This window comes from Aquarana catesbeiana, linkage group LG07, assembly GCF_042186555.1.
Source record: "Aquarana catesbeiana isolate 2022-GZ linkage group LG07, ASM4218655v1, whole genome shotgun sequence".
NCBI classification, from domain to species: Eukaryota; Metazoa; Chordata; class Amphibia; order Anura; family Ranidae; genus Aquarana; species Aquarana catesbeiana.
The window spans coordinates 136,283,212-136,301,824 of record NC_133330.1 but is presented as its reverse complement, the minus strand read 5'-3'; positions in this window follow the sequence as shown (position 1 = coordinate 136,301,824).

Here is an 18,613-nt window from a genome sequence, read left to right as displayed (position 1 = left end):
TACAGTCCGACATGATATAGCACTTTACCTCTACCTTCCTCTGAGGATCCATGCCATTCCTGCTACTGTGTCTGCTGGCCCCTCCCCTGGTCTCACTCGGCCCCTCCCCCCTCCTCTCACCTCCAGTTCACCAACGAGTATGCTGGAATGGAGGCGGTTCTGGTACCGCCCATGTGAGAGGAGATTCTCTTGGATAGAAGCTGCAACTGATCGATGTGCTGAAATGAAAGGCCATAATCTGCCTTTCATGTGGGAGGAGGAGGGGCCGTGGAAGCTAATGAAAGTTAGTGTGGAGGCTGAATCTCACAGTGCCCAGCGCTGCATGTTACCGGTCTGATGTCTGCTTTGCTGAGCAGGTGTGAGCAGGGCGGTGCCAGCATAAGCACTTGAGGGACTGTTGGCTTCAGTGCCCCCCCTCTCCTGCCCCCCTAAGGTGGCCTTAAACTGGCGCCAGCGGCCAACCCTGCTAAGGGTCTCTATCTGTGATCTGGAGCTGTCAGCCTCAGAGGCGGCTCTCTAAGTAGACCGATCAGGCAGCCGCGAGGCCCCTCTCAGTGCGGGGCCTAAGGCGACTGCCTAGTATGACTAATTAGAAGAGCCGCCTCTGCCTGCGTCATTGGATTTGATTGACTGCAGTGGAAGCCAATGGCTGCACTGCTATCAATCTATCCAATCAAGAGCCGAGACAACGGGCAGAGGGGAAGAGCGCGTCTCCGGCGTGTGAATCACAGGACTCAGGTGAGTAAAACAGGGGGGGGGGCTGGCGGGCCGGTCAGTGACAGAAGTTTTTTCACCTTAACGCATAGGATGCATTAAGGTGAAAAAAACATGAGCGTTTACAACCCCTTTAAGCATCATTAAAATCACTGCTCCTTTAAAAACTATTGCATTGATACATATCCCCTAGGGCAGTACCCGGGTCCCCATTCGCTTTTAATTGCAATAACTTGCATATAAGCCTTTAAAATGAGGACTTTTGATTTTTCATGTTCATGTCCCATACTAGAACTAGAACTTTTTGCCTGTTCGAGATGTTCTGGTGCGGACCGAACTGTGGGGTGTTCAGCCCATCTCATGGAGTTCTCTGCCATCCCTGGAAGGAGAGGTGCCCCTTTCAGCTTACATCTTTCCTAACCTTCTGGACCGTTTGTGGAGCCTGCAGGATAGCGGGGATCGCTAGGACTGATCAGTACTACGGTTAGCATGAATTTTTCTTGTATGTTTTTTAAACTTGTGCAATAAAAGATGACTTAATAATACTACTCTGTTTTGCTCAGCAAGCAAAACAACCCTACGCTTTTTGTCTTGAGACTTCAACTGGGGTATACCCCAGTTGAAGTCTCTTAAGACGAAATGCGTAGGGTTGTTTTGCTTGCTGACCCACGATTCATTGCGATTTTTATTTGTTATTATACCGTTTTTTTTTATTATAACACCCCTGTTGTTCAGGTGTTTATATCTATTTTTAAATAAAATTTTCCTACTTTTGGATTTACACTATGTAGAGGCTTTCTCTTTTTTTCATTTTATAACATCATTACCACCACGGAGAGGACTAAAGATGATGACCACTGTGTAAAATCATGCCGATTGTTGGTACTAATATGAGACCCACCCAGATTTACAGTATCCTGGTGGTGAGTAAAAGCCTGTGAATACTGACCTGTTATTATTGGCCTTCGACTTTTGGAGGAGAAGTCTATTCACCATATCGGTCAAGACTCCATCTGCACCATCTTTAATCCGGTTTATTCTGGTACAAGCTCATTTGACTCACCACCAACGGCTTGTGAGTCCACCACCTCCGGTATGAGTACCACATCTGTTTTACATCTATTCTTGGATGCTGATTGTATTGTTTGGGGCTTCAGTTTGATCGCAGCATATATTTATCAGACAGTTTTCAGTTGCTTGAACTTGAATTTTCTATCAGTATGGACTTTTAATTGCCCTGAATCTAGGGTGATTCCTTTCATACTCCCCTGTATGACAACGATATTCACGGTCATATTATTGACCACCTTGTGCACTGATTTCACTGTTTGTTTTTATCACATACAACCTGGTTTTTGGTCATAGGTACAGCTTATATTGCCGTATCTTATTTCCAGCTTTGTGTACCTCAGTTGGCATTTAATATTCATTCCATATTACTAGTCTATGCTTTGTAGATTCATGTCACTTATTTTTTATCTTTTGTTTGTCGTCAGATTTAATATTTGAATGACTTTGTTCACATTGACCATTCATATATGTGTCACTTCACTCCTAATATTCAGATTTAGATTCACACATTATTGCGGATCACTTTATTTTTTTATTGCACGTGATTTATTTTTTATTTAGTTTTTCATGTCACCAATCACTACAATTGGTTTATTTGTGAGAGTTTCTTTCATAGCACCTCATTCTTTTGATTGTGTTAATTATCACTATATTTGCAGCACATTTTTGCTCCCAGATATGGGTTTTGTTTCAGCATATGTGTAGCATATATATCATAAGCACTGCACCATCATTTCACATTCAATTTACAATCAGTCTGATTGTTGTGTTGGCTGCTTACTTTCTAAGTTGGCGCAGTATTTTCACTTCACCTTCACAATACTACAGTTGGCACCTCCCCCTCTTGCTTTCTACAGGTTTTCAATGTTCATTTACAGCTTTCAGAGTTTGTAAAAGAACCCCCCCCCCCCCAACCATATATTTTTTAAAAAGGCATGGCCAGTAGAATAAAAACAAGGTGCTACTGATTTTTAAGGCACTGCAAAATTTGTGCAAATGTTTATCAAAACAATATTTTCGCTAAAAATACACTAAAATCATTATTAGTGGATTCATACATGGCAAAAATTTACAAAATTCCTGCTAAATTCCTACTAAATAAAAAAGCTAAAACTGTATTGAGTTAATAACAAATACTTGTAAATGTTAAATTGTGCTTTTTTGTGAAATGGTGAGGACTGAAGGTACGCAAAACTGTAAATAAAAACAATTTACTCTAAAAATCCAGAGGTTACCATTTTTCACTTACAGCTTTCAGAATTTGAAAAGACCCTCCAAACCATACATTTTCTGAAAGCACATGACTTGTAGCATAAAAAAGTGCTAAAGATTTTTTGGGCTCCGCAATAATTGTGCAAATGTTCAATTGCTATTTTCACTAAAAATATACTAAAATCATTAATAGTGCACATAAACACAACATAACTTACACAATACCTGCTACATTGCTACTAAAGCGTATGCCCTTGGAGGGCCTTGTTTACCTGCACAGGGATTCACAGGTGTTCCATGCATCCCCGCGAAGGCAGTCCCATTTATGTAAATTGGGATGCACGGCTGCACAGGCATAGCCACTGCTTCAAATCTGACATCTGCATTGGTGTGGGTGTACGACCCTGAACGCAGACAGTGCGAGCTCAGGGACATTAAACATACATGGATGTCAAATTGGGAGCAATGGCTCTGTTCATGCAGTTGCTACATCCCAAATGACATCAATGAGATGCATGGAACACCTGTGCATCCCTGTAGAGGTAAACACGGCCTTGTAGGGGTGTACGCTGTGTATGCCCTGTGTGAACAAGGCCTTAGGCCCCTTTCACACAAGCAGACTGATCGGGTCCGCCTGTTTTCAGGTGGACCTGATCGGACCCCTTGTTCTGGAAGGAGGGGCCGATGTAAATGGACATGTGTCTGTTTACACCCGCTTGTATCCTATCCGCTAAAAAACAGGTGAATGGGGATCCGTTCCCCATCCATCTAGCAGATCGGATCGGATGGAAATGGACAGGTGCTCCGTTTCGATCCAACCGCCCCATAGAGAATAAGGGGTTGTGTCTGAAATTTTTTTAATATATTTTTAAATTTTTTTTACGGTTATATTTTTTTATATTTTGTACTTTGGTGAGATATCAGAGGTATAACACAGACCCCTGATATCTCTTTGAGACAGAGAAGGGGACTGAAGACAGTACCTTTCTCTACAGCCTAAGTTGTACATCACATGAATGAATAAGGAGCCACCCCTATTCATTCATAAACTGACACATAGTAAACATGGTTTACTATGCTCAGTTATCAATGGACACAGGAGCGATCAGTAGTGATCACTGTCTGTGTCCACTGTAGTACAGGGAGGGGGCTTGTAAACTCGTTTACCAGCCCCAACCTCTCCCGCTACCACCACCCCCCATCCTGTGAGCTTGCCGGAGCTGAGTGCAGCAGCTGCAGGCAGCAGGAGGGGAAGGAGGGAATGCCACCCAGCAGCTGAGGATCGGTGAGGTGGGGACCATTGTGGGGGGTGATTGGAGTGGTGGGAGGACATATTTTGATTCCCTCTAAGCCCCTGTAGCACCTGAAGCTGGTGGGAGAGGCAGAGGAGGGAAGATCAAGAGTAGCTACAGGGGATCGGATTTGCTGAGGGGGGGTCGGATCAGTGTGGGAGAAGAAATCTGTGTTGGGGGGATGAAGGAGGTGGGAAAGAAGAGTGGGGGTGGTTTGTACAGGGGCAAAATTATATTTCTCTCTCTCTGGAGTCTCCATACCTCTCTTAATACAAGAAAGGACTTTGCTCACTTTGGAAACCGCAGCTTGGCATTGCATGCCATTATTAAGCTTATGATCTACCATAACACCCATATCCTTCTCCACCATTGATTCCCCCAGTTGTACTCCTGCTAGTACGCAAGATGCATGCATATTCTTAGCCCCAAGTGCATAAATATACATTTTTCAACATTAAACCTCATGTGCCACATACAGTAGTTGCCCAATTAATAGTGCATTGAGGTCTGCTTGTAAGTTGGAGACATCTAGTAAGGACGTTATTCCACTGGTGTCATCTACAAAGATTGAAATAGTACTTTTAATCCCAGACCCTATAAAACTGCACTGCTACCCTGTCAAATCCTACACGTCCCCTGCTCCAGCCCCAGCCAGTATTTTTGTGGCCAGCTGACTGGTTTTGCTGTATTAATCCGACCGCAGATGGCTCCACATACCCGCCGCCATCTTGTGCCCTTCTATGCTTCCCGCACTCCATTTGCTCCAGGGTCATGATGTGCTGTTGTAGCAGTTTTCTTGCTCCTCCATCCCTGCTTGCAAGGTCCTATGGAAAGGACCTGCCTGCTTTGGTGCATCTAGTGGCTGTCAGTTGGATCCATGCAGCCGCTACCATCTTGACTTCCTATTGAATTCTCTGCAGGCCATCCATCCACCTGCAGCTGCTCTCCCCTTGCTTCCTGACCCAATTGCAGATGCCCTTAAAGAGCAAGTCCACGGGACATAGCCGGCTGTAGATTGGACTGGACGTCGATTTGGAGAGACTACGAGATCCTGCATAATTAGTGCTGTCACTTTTGTTTGTCGAGGCTGCTGCTCACCATGTGCCCTGCGAGCCACTCAGCTTTCATCTGGCATGTCTAAAGGTAAATCTGCTGCATTGCCAGCTGGGAAGAAACCACCGCCTCAGCCGATCTTGTTTCCAGACTGCATCTTAAACAGATTACATGCCTTGCTAGCAGAGATGGAGATGGCTGCAGATGCTGGAACCGCACAAGCTCCAGCCTCTTCCACAGCTGATGAAACAGCGATCATATTGTCAGCAATAGAACAAAGAAAACCTCGCTGTTGGTCCGCATTGACCAAGTGTCAGAGGAGTGCAACTTAATCTGGGTAGATCTTGACAACATCTGGGGCTACATCACTGAAACAGAAACCGGGACTTCAGCCTTATGCCGCGTACACACGGTCGGACTTTTCGTCTACAAAAGTCCGACAGCCTGTCCGACAGACTTCCGGCGGACTTTCGGCGGACTTGCAGCAGACTTTCTAACGAACGGACTTGCCTACACACGACCACACAAAAGTCCGACGGATTCGTACGTGATGACGTACACCGGACTAAAATAAGGAAGTTCATAGCCAGTAGCCAATAGCTGCCCTAGCATGGGTTTTTGTCCGTCGGACTAGCACACAGACGAGCGGATTTCGGGGTCCGTCGTAGTTACGACGTAAAGATTTGAAGCATGTTTCAAATCTAAAGTCCGTCGGATTTGAGGCTGAAAAAGTCTGCTGAAAGTCCGGAGAAGCCCACACACGATCGGATTACCAGCCAGCTTTAGTCCGTCGGCGTCCGTTGGACTTTTGTAGACGAAAAGTCCGACCGTGTGTACGCGGCATAAGAAGTTGCGACTACCCAAGACTCTGATATTCTCACTACACTGCAGTGTACTGTCCAATTACTGGTAGCCAAGTTGAATCATGCTAAAAACTGCCTCAGGTGCAATAATGTGAGGGTGCTAGGCCTGTCAGAGGGCACTGGGGAAGATCTCCTGGCTGAATTTGCAGAAGCCTTCTTCAAGAACCTACTCGATTTAACGGGGGTCTCCCCTGCGTATGTGGTAGAGAGAGCCCATAGGGTTCCAACTGGCTGGGGGACAGCAGGGGCCCCGCCATGACCCTTCCTGGTGCTGTTCCTTAATTATAGGAACCGGGACAAAATTCTTAGTGTAGCCTGCAAGCACCCTACTCTCACCTATGACAACGCTGTGATGCACCTCTACCCAGATTTTTCAGCTGGACTGCAAAGGAAAAGATAATCCTTCACGGATATCTGTAGGAGATTCCGGGAATGTGAGGTCAAATACTCCATGCTGTATCTGAGTCGCCTATGCATGCAAAATGGCAGATCCGTGCGGTTCTTTGATTCCCCTGAGGAAGCTGACACCTTGTTACTCACCCTGCTGTGACTTCGCTGCTCCTGTTTCGGTGATGTGAGTAGGAAAGGAATGTTCTCTCCTTCCATTAGTCCTTGATACTGTTCACTTGGACATACCTGTTTTAATGCATTCCCGCTGTTCGGTATGCTGCATTGCTGTTGGCGCTGAATGGCTGTAACCCCTATACCCTTTATGCCCTAAGAGTTTTCATTGCCTCACGGAAATCTGTCAGGCACTTTACAGAGGTGCCTTTCCAGTCCTATTCAATGTCCTAGTAATGGTCATATAAGTATTGGGCAACGGTAAGACAAATTGGTCCTCTAAATGGCAAATTGGGACTGCCTCTTGGGTTTTCTTGTGCTTCATCTCTCAAGTTTTACCACCTACACTTCAGAGCAGAGTGAGACCGAACCTACAGCAGCCTTTGCAGCAGATCTGGTTTCTGAGAAATACTATGATTTATGTAGCACCACTTAGAAGGAAGTTGACACTCAGCTATAATACCCATCGAGCCTGTGTTTGGTGTTGAAAGACCAAGTTCCCCTAATCTTGCTTACTGTTCCAGCTCGGACTTAACTGTGTTACCTTACCCAGGACTCTGTGCTTCAGTAGATGGTTCTTTTGTTTTTCAGTTCAGGGATTAAAACTGATTTAGCTAGTTGTTGGGGTAATGCTAAGTGGTAGGGTGATATATGCAAGTTTTTTATGTGTGTACAGTTGCTCGGGAACCATATTCTACTATACCTATTTTCCAGTGTGGCTCCTCCATCACTTTATATCCCCAGGTTTTTTGGTATAATTCTGTGTGGCTCTTACTGGAGCTGCATTTTCTACTTTGTGATTCCATAGACGTTAAATTAATCGCTTGGGATATCAAGGGTCTGAATGATAAGGTGAAAAGATCCTTATTATTTAAATATCTAAAGTCCCGTAAACCACATATTCTTTTTTTGCAGGAGACCCATCTGATGGGTAGTAAAATCCTTGCCCTGAAAAAATCATGGGTTAAACAAGGATTTCATGCAACATACTCCTTGTATGCAAGAGGGGTTGCTTTCCTCCTAAACAAGTCCCTCCCGTATTCCATAGGACAGGTGATTACTAACCCAGGGGAACAATATATTATTTTAATACTTGACCTCCATGTTCAATGCTGGCCATTAGTCAGTGTGTATATTCCTCCCCCCGTTTGACGCCATTCTTTATACCATTTACGTGAGGTTGGCCCCCTTTCAAATGTTTAACATTATTGTGGGAGGGGACTTGAATGCTATACTGGATGGCACACTGGACACATCCAATCCACACAGGATTGCATTGACAGAATTGGTTGCCTGGGCTGACACTTGTGGCCTTCACGAAATTTGGCGGTGGAGACGTGGGGAATAGAATGTATTCATATACTTCAGCCACCCATAAATCGGGCTTTTGAATAGACTTAGTGTTTGGTAATACTTTGGCTCTTTCTCATGATTTCCCAGATCAATCTCCACTGGAGATTCTTTTGACTGTAGGCAGCCGTCAGGATTCGAGATTCTGGAGGTTGGCCTCCTGTTGGATAGATAACCCTGAAATTCAAGAGTTGGTGTCTCCTAAATTAATGGAATACAGGACAAATAATGAAGAATTGACTTCCCTTGATGTATTTTGGGAGACGTGCAAAGCCCATGCCAAGGGAGATATATTTCTTATATCAAAACAGTGAGTGCTAACTATGCCTCACAAACTGCTCAACTGGAACAGAGTGAGACCGAAGCTACAGCAGCTTTTGCAGAAGATCTGGTTTCTGAGAAATACTATGATTTAGCACCACTTAGAAGGAAGTTGACACTCAACTATAAAAAAGTGTGGGGTTCTTGCGAGCCACAAGTGGACCAATGCCTCTAAGGAGTAAAACAACTATATTTTAAGCAGCAAACACTTCACCACGTTTCATTCCGTGTATTTAAATATAAATAAAATTAATTGTGCCCGCGCTAAAAAATATATGAACTGAAAAAAAATATATATGAATATATATAAACTGAGTAAGAAATAATTGTGCAGAAATATTAAACCATAATTAGTATGCTAATAAAAACATACATATATAAATATATATATATATAATGTGCAATCCTAATATATAAAATTCACAAAGTGCATCCGCATAAAAGTGCAATCCTTATATAAAATGCTGAAAGTGCATCATGCATGAATATGGACCTGATTAATAAGTGCAAATCCTGTGACAATCAAGTGTCCAAACAAAATACGATCAGCAGATTCAAACTGAAGCAAAGAAGTGCAAGAAAACAGTGTCCATGAATTAAGTGTTCATCATGCTTCTCCTGAAAAGTGTCCAAATCACAACAAGCTGGATGTGCTCTCCCGTGATCCCCCACTTGTGCTTGCGCTCACCTCTATTCGTGTGACACGGTAGTTAAACAGTGTCAAACACGCACTGGGGCCACTCCTGGGCTCACTCAGGATGCAATGATGTATATTCAATCCTCACAGGTAAAGCCAAAGCATCATTCATAAAGAGAAAAAGAAAACTCCATGGTGTAATATAGTAAGGGATTTATTTAAAGTAAAAGAAGTTCCTCCAGGAGGGTACTCACAGTGTGCGGGTGCCAAACTATACAGGTGTGTTTCGTTTAGCAGCGGCTCGTATGGCGTGCGGTGTGGTGTATATTCACCTCCTTCCCTGCTGACAGCTCCGTCCTACCCCTCCCCGACGCGTATTCGGCACAGGGATCACGTGCCTTCCTCTGGGGGATATCATTGGACGGACTCTCAATGTGAATTTTATATGCTGACGGCGGCCATTTTGCAGAGGACCGCCAACAGCACTAGTGTGGAACTGCAGCTGAAATGAGCGGCCGGTGGCCATTTTGCCTAGGACCAACAATCTATATTGTAATAGGCTCCAGTTGTGTGTAATATTGTAATGAAGAGCCATGTTTCACATCACCCATCATCCAATAGAGCTATGTCGGCGGCCATTTTACCTAGGTCCGCAGACAGCTCTAGTGATGGGCTACATTGATGAGCAGCTAATTAAATAAATCAGCAACTATTTAATTAGCTGCTCATCAATGTAGCCCATCACTAGAGCTGTCTGCGGACCTAGGTAAAATGGCCGCCGACATAGCTCTATTGGATGATGGGTGATGTGAAACATGGCTCTTCATTACAATATTACACACAACTGGAGCCTATTACAATATAGATTGTTGGTCCTAGGCAAAATGGCCACCGGCCGCTCATTTCAGCTGCAGTTCCACACTAGTGCTGTCGGCGGTCCTCGGCAAAATGGCCGCCGTCAGCATATAAAATTCACATTGAGAGTCTGTCCAATGATATCCCCCAGAGGAAGGCACATGATCCCTGCGCCGAATACGCGTCGGGGAGGGGTAGGACGGAGCTGTCAGCAGGGAAGGAGGTGAATATACACCACACTGCACGCCATACGAGCCGCTGCTAAACGAAACACACCTGTATAGTTTGGTGCACTGTAGCACCCGCAAACTGTGAGTACCCTCCTGGAGGAACTTCTTTTACTTTAAATAAATCCCTTACTATATTACACCATGGAGTTTTCTTTTTCTCTTTATGAATGATGCTTTGGCTTTACCTGTGAGGATTGGATATACATCATTGCATCCTGAGTGAGCCCAGGAGTGGCCCCAATGTGTGTTTGACACTGTTTAACTACCGTGTCACACGAATAGAGGTGAGCGCAAGCACAAGTGGGGGATCACGGGAGAGCACATCCAGCTTGTTGTGATTTGGACACTTTTCAGGAGAAGCATGATGAACACTTAATTCATGGACACTGTTTTCTTGCACTTCTTTGCTTCAGTTTGAATCTGCTGATCGTATTTTGTTTGGACACTTGATTGTCACAGGATTTGCACTTATTAATCAGATCCATATTCATGCATGATGCACTTTCAGCATTTTATATAAGGATTGCACTTTTATGCGGATGCACTTTGTGAATTTTATATATTAGGATTGCACATTATATATTTATATTTATATATGTATGTTTTTATTAGCATACTAATTATGGTTTAATATTTCTGCACAATTATTTCTTACTCAGTTTATATATATTTATATATTTTTTTTTTCAGTTCATATATTTTTTAGCGCGGGCACAATTAATTTTATTTATATTGACACTCAACTATAATACCCAGATACAGGCTGACGTGAAGTGTTTAGCGAACAAGTTATTTGAAATGGGAGCCAAGAATGGAAAATGTTTAGCAAATTTAGTTGCAGACCCAACTTATCAAACTGTTATTCCTGAAATTAGGTTTTTTATAGTGCATTTTGTGACTTGTTGTCGGGCCCTAAGCCATTGCTGCTGGATGAACTAGGGGGAATGCATTTACCCTCACTCTCATCTGAGGACAGGGATATTATGGATGCTCCCATACTGGTTTTGGAGATAGAAGCAGCCATACGCTCATTCCCCAGTAAAAAAATCTCCAGGCCCAGATGGACTGCCAGGGGAATGGTACAAACCTTAAGCTTCCCTGTTGGCCCCTAAACTACACCAATTGTTCACTCACTGCCTAGAGACTGGGAGATTGCCTGATAGTATGTCCAAGGCTCATATTATTCCTTATCCCTTATTAATATTGACCAAACAGGATTTTTGCCTGGTAAATCCATACATATCAATATCCGAAGAGTCCTTACACACCTCCAATTGCCACCTAGTCCTAGTAGCTTTAGACGTAGAAAAAGCTTTTAACACAGTTCACTGGAGGTACATGATGGAGGTCTTGGAACTGTTTGGATTTGGCCCCACTTTTAGGAAATGGATTGAATTATTATATAGGGCCCCAGTGGCACAAAAAAAGTTGAACAGTAAATTGTCCTCCTCATTCCCAATTCAAAGAGGGAAAAGGCAGGGACAAGCTCTTTCCTCTACCCTGTTTGCTTTGGTTATGGGGTCTTTGGAAGAGGTTTTGCGGGCGTCAGCTTTGGTGGTGGAGATCCGCATAGGCTCTTTTGTGGAGAAACTGTCCCTATACGCCAACGATTCAATCCTCTTTCCCAGAGACCCTGGCCCATCACTATTGGAGGCATTGCAAATCCTTGCTCTCAGGCCTGCATACCAATTGGGGAAAGTCTCTTATCCTCCCAGTTAATCCAGGAGCAAAGGCATTAGCTGACACCACCATACCACTACGATGGGCAGATACATCAAGTACCTAAGGGTCAATATTTCTCCTAATGTCAAGGAGTTTGGTAAGCTCAATTTGTTCCCAGCGCTGCAGTGGTGCAAGCACAGGTTAAAGGCCTTTTTGGTAAAATCAATTTATTAAAAATGAAAATTCTTCCTGTCCTTCTATACAGCCTGAGGCATTCTCCTTTTTTTATGCAGTACGACTCTCTGGTTACTTCATTTCTCTGGCAGTCTCACCTGGCTCGATTTAGCAGGAAAATATTATGAAGGCCCTAAACACAGGTTTGGCCTGTCTGGACCTTTACACTTACTACTTAGCGGCCATGTTTACCCATGCATATAATTGGCTAATCTCTGAAGTTACCAACACCTCTGTGGTCTTAGAAACAGCACATTCAGGCTCCTATGAGACACTCCGGAACCACTTATACATTAAACCCAGCAATGAGGGCAGGTATCGAGGCTTGGTATTTTACCACCCGAATTTCACAAGTGGTCACTGGTCCCCTCTAGAGATGGATGAATGGTTCGGCCCAAGCATAAGTTTGGTTTTTCGGATGTTCGGATGAACACTGAACAATATGCGGTGTTCGAGTGGCAAATTCGAAAGCCGCCGGAACACCGTTAAAGTCTATGGGACATTAACTTGAAAAATCAAAAGTGCTAATTTTAAAGGCTTACATGCAAGTTATTGTCATAAAAAGTGTTTGGGGACCTGGGTCCTGCCCCAGGGGACATGTATCAATGCAAAATATTTTTTAAAAACTAAAGTTTTTTCGGGAGCAGTGATTTTTTTAATGCTTAAAGTGAAACAATAAAAATGAAATATTCCTTTAAATATCATGTCTGGGGGTTGTCTATAGTATGCCTGTAAAGTGGCACATTTTTCCCGTGTTTAGAACAGTACTGCAGAATGACATTTCCAAAGGAAAAATTGTCATTTAAAACTGATCGCGGCTCTAATGAATTGTTGGGTCTCGGCAATATAGATAAAACTCATTAAAAAAGCCAGCATGGGGTCCCCCCTAGTCCATTACCAGGCCCCCCTAGTCCATTACCAGATTGAAGGGTCTGGTATGGATTTTAAGCCGTACCAGACCCTTATCCGAGCACGCAACCTGGCAGGCCACAGGAAAAGAAGGGACAAGAGAGCACCCCCCCTCCTGAACCGTACCAGGCCACATGCCCTCAACATGGGGAGGGTGCTTTGGGTGCTCCCCACACACCCACACACGTGGGTGTGTGGGGAGGATAGATTTGAGGTGAGGGTCCTGCTGAAGAATGTCCCAATGTTTCAGCAGAATGAAAAGTTGTGATGAATTGGATGGGACAGTCTGTAGAAGGAGGATTAGGGCGTGAGGGACTCCCATGGAGATATAGTTCGTAAGCTTTTTCTACTATATCTGCAGGGTATTCCTTCTCAGAAAATTTGTTTTTGAGGTGTACACTGGATTCAATATAGTCAATATCCCTAGTGCAATTCTGTCTGAGTCGACAAAATTGACCTTTGGGAATGTTTTTGATCCATGGTGGGTAATGACAGCTTTTGTAATGAAGATATGAGTTGCCACTGGTGGGCTTAGTATAATTTCTGGCATATATGACATGGTCGTCATGTTGAAGTTCCAAATCCAGAAAAGCTAAGGAGATCTGATCACTTTTGTGTGTAAAAGATAATCCATAGGTGTTATTATTGCAATGTGCAATGAACGGATGGATAAGATCTAAAGGACCATCCCAAATGATGATAATGTCATCAATATATCGGCCAAAAAAAATGATGTTGGCGGAAAAAAAGTTACTTTGGTAAATGTACTGATTTTCCCAGAACCCCATGGCTAGGTTCGCGTACAAGGGGGCAAAGTTGGCCCCCATCGCCGTGCCTTGTAGCTGTAAATAGAAGTCTCCATTGAATGTGAAATAGTTATGCGTTAAGCAGAACTTGGTAGCTTCTATTATGAAGGTGGCCTGGCAGGGGTTAATGAGTGGATCTGTGGAAAGGAAATGTTCGAGAGCCATAATGCCAAAATTGTGGGGAATAGAGGTGTATAGTGAACTGACGTCTAGCAATAACCAGGCGTAAGAGGGTTCCCAAGTGTAGGGTGAGAGGAGTTCCAGAAGATATGTCCCATCTCGGATATAGGACTGGAGTTGGAGGACAATTGGTTGTAGATAACGATCTACATATTGGCTGAAACCTGAGGTGATACTGTCCATAGAGGCCACAATTGGCCTACCAGTGGGGGGTTTGATTTTTATATATTTTGGGTTAATGATAAAAGTACGGAATGGAATAAAAGGGTTTGTGAAAAAAGGAACTCTCAATTTTAGAAATGACATTGTTGGATAGAGCAGTCGAGATCAAAAGGTCTGCTTCTATGACAAAGTCATTAGTGGGGTCTTTTGGAAGTTTTGTGTAGGTGGCCTGGTCAGACAGCAGTCGTTCTGCCTCTGCGATATAATCTACTTTATTTTGAAGGATGATGCCACCTCCTTTGTCCGCAGGCTTGATTATGAGGTCCTCTGCATTGGTAAATTGCTGGAGGGCTCTGATTTCCAATGGTGTGAGATTTTGGATTTTGGAAGTATACGTGGTGTTGCAGAGTTTGGTCATATCTGAGAAGACCACTCTGTAAAAGCTTTCTATGTAGGGACCCTTGGACTGTGTGGGAAAAAATACAGATTTAGGCTTTAGACCAGAATGAATAATGGGTGGGGATGTGATTAGATGTTGTGTCAGTAGTTTTGAGAGATCATCTTCAGTATAGGGTATGTCGAGGTTAGGGATGAGCCGAACACCCCCCGGTTCGGTTCGCACCAGAACCTGCGAACGGACCGAAAATTTGCACGAACGTTAGAACCCCTTTGACATCTATGGGACTCGAACGTTCGAAATCAAAAGTACTCATTTTAAAGGCTAATTTGCATGGTATTGTCCTAAAAAGGGTTTGGGGACCCGGGTCCTGCCCCAGGGGACATGTATCAATGCAAAAAAAACTTTAAAAAATGGCCGTTTTTTCGGGAGCAGTGATTTTAATGATGCTTAAAGTAAAAAAAAAAAAAGTGAAATATTCCTTTAAATATCGTACCTGGGGGGGTGTCTATAGTATGCCTGTAAAGTGGCGCATGTTTCCCGTGCTTAGAACAGTCCCTGCACAAAATGTCATTTTTAAAGGAAAAAAAGTCATTTAAAAATGCTTGCGGCTTTAATGTAATGTCGGGTTCTGGCAATATGGATGAAAATCGGTGAGACAAACGGCATGGGTACCCCCCAGTCCATTACCAGGCCCTTTGGGTCTTGTATGGATATTAAGGGGAACCCCGCACCCAAATTAAAAAAGGAAACAGCAGTATACAGGCTCTGTACTCTGAACAGCAGTATACAGGCGGTGCAAATAAGACAGGGACTGTAGGTTTGTTGTTAAGTAGAATCTGTTTGTAATTTTGAACTGGTACATTTTTAACGTGTTTAGCTCCAGCCAAAAAAATCTATTTTTAAGATTTTTGGAAAACATAGGGAAGGGTTATCACCCCTATGACATTTGTTTTGCTGCCTGTGCTCCTCTTCAGAAGATTTCACCTCACTTTTTGTCCCAATGACAAATGTTTTTTGAAAATTTGAGTTTTTTTGTGAAACAAGGATTGGTGATAAAGCATCAGTGGAAAGGAAAAATGTTTTTCCCATATTAACTCTTACAGGAGAGAATTTCCCTTCCTAGGGGTAGATTTCATCTCACTTCCTGTTGTCTCCTTCTGTTTGCAAGCAGGAGTCGTTTGTAAGTTGGATGTTTGAAAGTAGGGGCCTGCCCTATATACTCAGCAGAAATTTGGGCCTTAGGTGTTGTTGTGGCCACAACACTGTAAGCCCTCACAGGGCCCTGCTGTGAAATATTAGATCAAGAATTGTAATTACATGCCCAACAGGGGCAGAAAAATTGGGCATTTGGTGGTGGTGCTGGTGCCACAACACTGTAAGTCCTCACTCGCTCTTGGTGGACGCAGAAACGGGCCCTGCTATGAAATATTAGATCAAGAATTGTAATTACATCCCCCTGTTGAACAGGGGCTGAAAAATTGGGCCTTAGGCACTGGTGCTGTTGCCACAACACTGCAACTCCTCACAGATACTCTAGTTGGAATGCAGGAACGAGCCCTGCTGCAAAGTATTGCATCAAAAATTGTAATTACACGTCCCTGTTAGACAGGGGCTGAAAAATTGGGCCTTAGGCACTGGTGCCACAACACTGCAAGCCCTCACAGATACTCTAGTTGGAATGCAGGAACGAGCCCTGCTGCAAAGTATTGCATCAAAAATTGTAATTACACGTCCCTGTTAGACAGGGGCTGAAAAATTGGGCCTTAGGCACTGGTGCCACAACACTGCAAGCCCTCACAGATACTCTAGTTGGAATGCAGGAACGAGCCCTGCTGCAAAGTATTGCATCAAAAATTGTAATTACACGCCCCTGTTAGACAGGGGCTGAAAAATTGGGCCTTAGGCACTGGTGGCGGCGCCCAGAACCAAAAATGTTCTTACAACTTATCAGCGTGATCATTGAGGAGGAACTGGATAATTACTCAGGATAGTCACTCAGCATCTGCATAGGCAGTCTTTGAAGGGATCTGAGAGTTCAAAAAAAATTATTCGGTTACATCAGCATCAGGTGCTTGGTAGCTGGTGGTGATCCAAGACTGATTCATTTTTATGAAGGTCAGTCGATCGACCAAGTCGGTGGACAGATGCACCCTGTGATCGGTTACAAAGCCTCCAGCAGCACTGAATGTGCGTTCCGAAAGAACGCTGGACGCAGGAAAGGCCAGTAGCTCAATTGCATACTGTGCAAGCTCTGGCCAGTGATCCATCCTCAAGACCCAGTAACCCAGAGGATTTTCGGTGGGAAAGGTGTCCAAGTCGGATCTTGCCCCTAGGTATTCCTGCACCATGTAAAACAGACGCTGGCGATGGTTGCTGGAACCGATTATACTTCGGGGCTGCGGACTAAAAAATTGTCTAAACGCATCGGTCAGACGGCCACCTTCTCCACCGCTCCTTCTTTGACTGACCAAAGCCTCAGCAACACGTTGTCCAGAAACAGGAGTTTGTAACCTCCCAGTCTCTGGGAACACGTTGCACAGACCTTTCTGCAAGGCCTCCCGAAGATGTTTCATCCTCTGCTCCCTCTGCAATGGCAAGATAAGGTCCGCAACCTTACCCTTGTAACGTGGATCAAGGAGGGTTGCCAGCCAGTATTGGTCCTTCTCCTTGATACCACGAATACGAGGATCCTTACGCAGGCTTTGCAGGATCAGGGAGGCCATGCAGCGTAGGTTTGCTGAGGCATTCGGTCCGGAGTCCTCTGGGTCACAAAGGACGACATGGTCCGCAGCCACCTCCTTCCAGCCACGTACAAGTCCATGTGTTTCTTGGGACTGATCCCTTAAAGACTGCTGCTGATGCTGAGTGCCAGGCTCCACCTCCATACTGACACAATCCTCCTCCTCCTCGTCCTCTTCCTGTGTGAACTGCGGGCACGCAGGAACACTGTCTGGATAAAGGGGGCCTTGAGAGCTAAGGAAGTCCTCCTCTTCCTGCCTCTGTTCTTCCTCAAGTGCTCTGTCCATTATTCCACGCAGCGTGTGCTCCAACAGGTGGACAAGGGGGACAGTGTCACTGATGCATGCACTGTCACTGCTCACCATCCTCGTGGCCTCCTCAAATGGTGACAGGACAGTGCATGCATCCATGATTATGGCCCACTGGCGTGGGGAAAAAAAAACAAGCTCCCCTGACCCTGTCCTGGTGCCATAGTCGCACAGGTACTCATTGATGGCCCTCTGCTGCGTGTGCAGCCGCTGCATCATGGCCAACGTTGAGTTCCACCTGGTGGGCATGTCACAGATTAGGCGGTTCTTGGGCAGGTTAAACTCCTTTTGGAGGTCTGCCAGCCGAGCACTGGCATTATATGACTGGCGGAAATGCACACAGACTTTCCTGGCCTGCCTCAGGAAATCCTGTAAGCACGGGTACCTGCCCAATAACCTCTGCACCACCAAGTTAAGGATGTGAGCCAAACAGGGCACATGGGTCATTTGTCCCTGTCGGAGGGCAGAGAGGAGGTTGGTGTCATTGTTGCAAACCACCATTCCTGCCTTAAGTTGGCGTGGTGCCAACCACCTCTGAACCTGCCCCTGCAGAGCTGACAGAACCTCTGCCCCAGTGTGGCTCCTGTCCCCCAAGCACACCAGCTCAAGCACCGCATGGCATCTTTTGGCCTGCATACTTGCGTAGCCCCTTGAACAGCTACAGAGCACCGCTGGTTCTGAGGACAAAGCACAGGAAGAGGCCATGGAGGAAGAAGAGGAGGAGGGGTGGAGGAGAGAGGTGTGTCACAATCAGTAGTGGCATTTTGGAGGCGTGGTGACAGAACAACCTCCAACGCTACTGCACCTTGTCCTGCATCCTTCCCAGCTGCCAGCAGAGTCACCCAATGCGCGGTGAAACTTAGGTAACGTCCCTGTCAATGCCTGCTGGACCATGAGTCAGCGGTATTATGCACCTTACCGGTGACTGCTCTGTCCTGCAAGGCATGGACATTGCCTTCCACATGCCGGTAGAGAGCCGGAATCGCCTTCCATGAGAAAAAGTGGCGTTTGGGTACCTGCCACCGAGGAACCGCACATTCCACAAACTCACGGA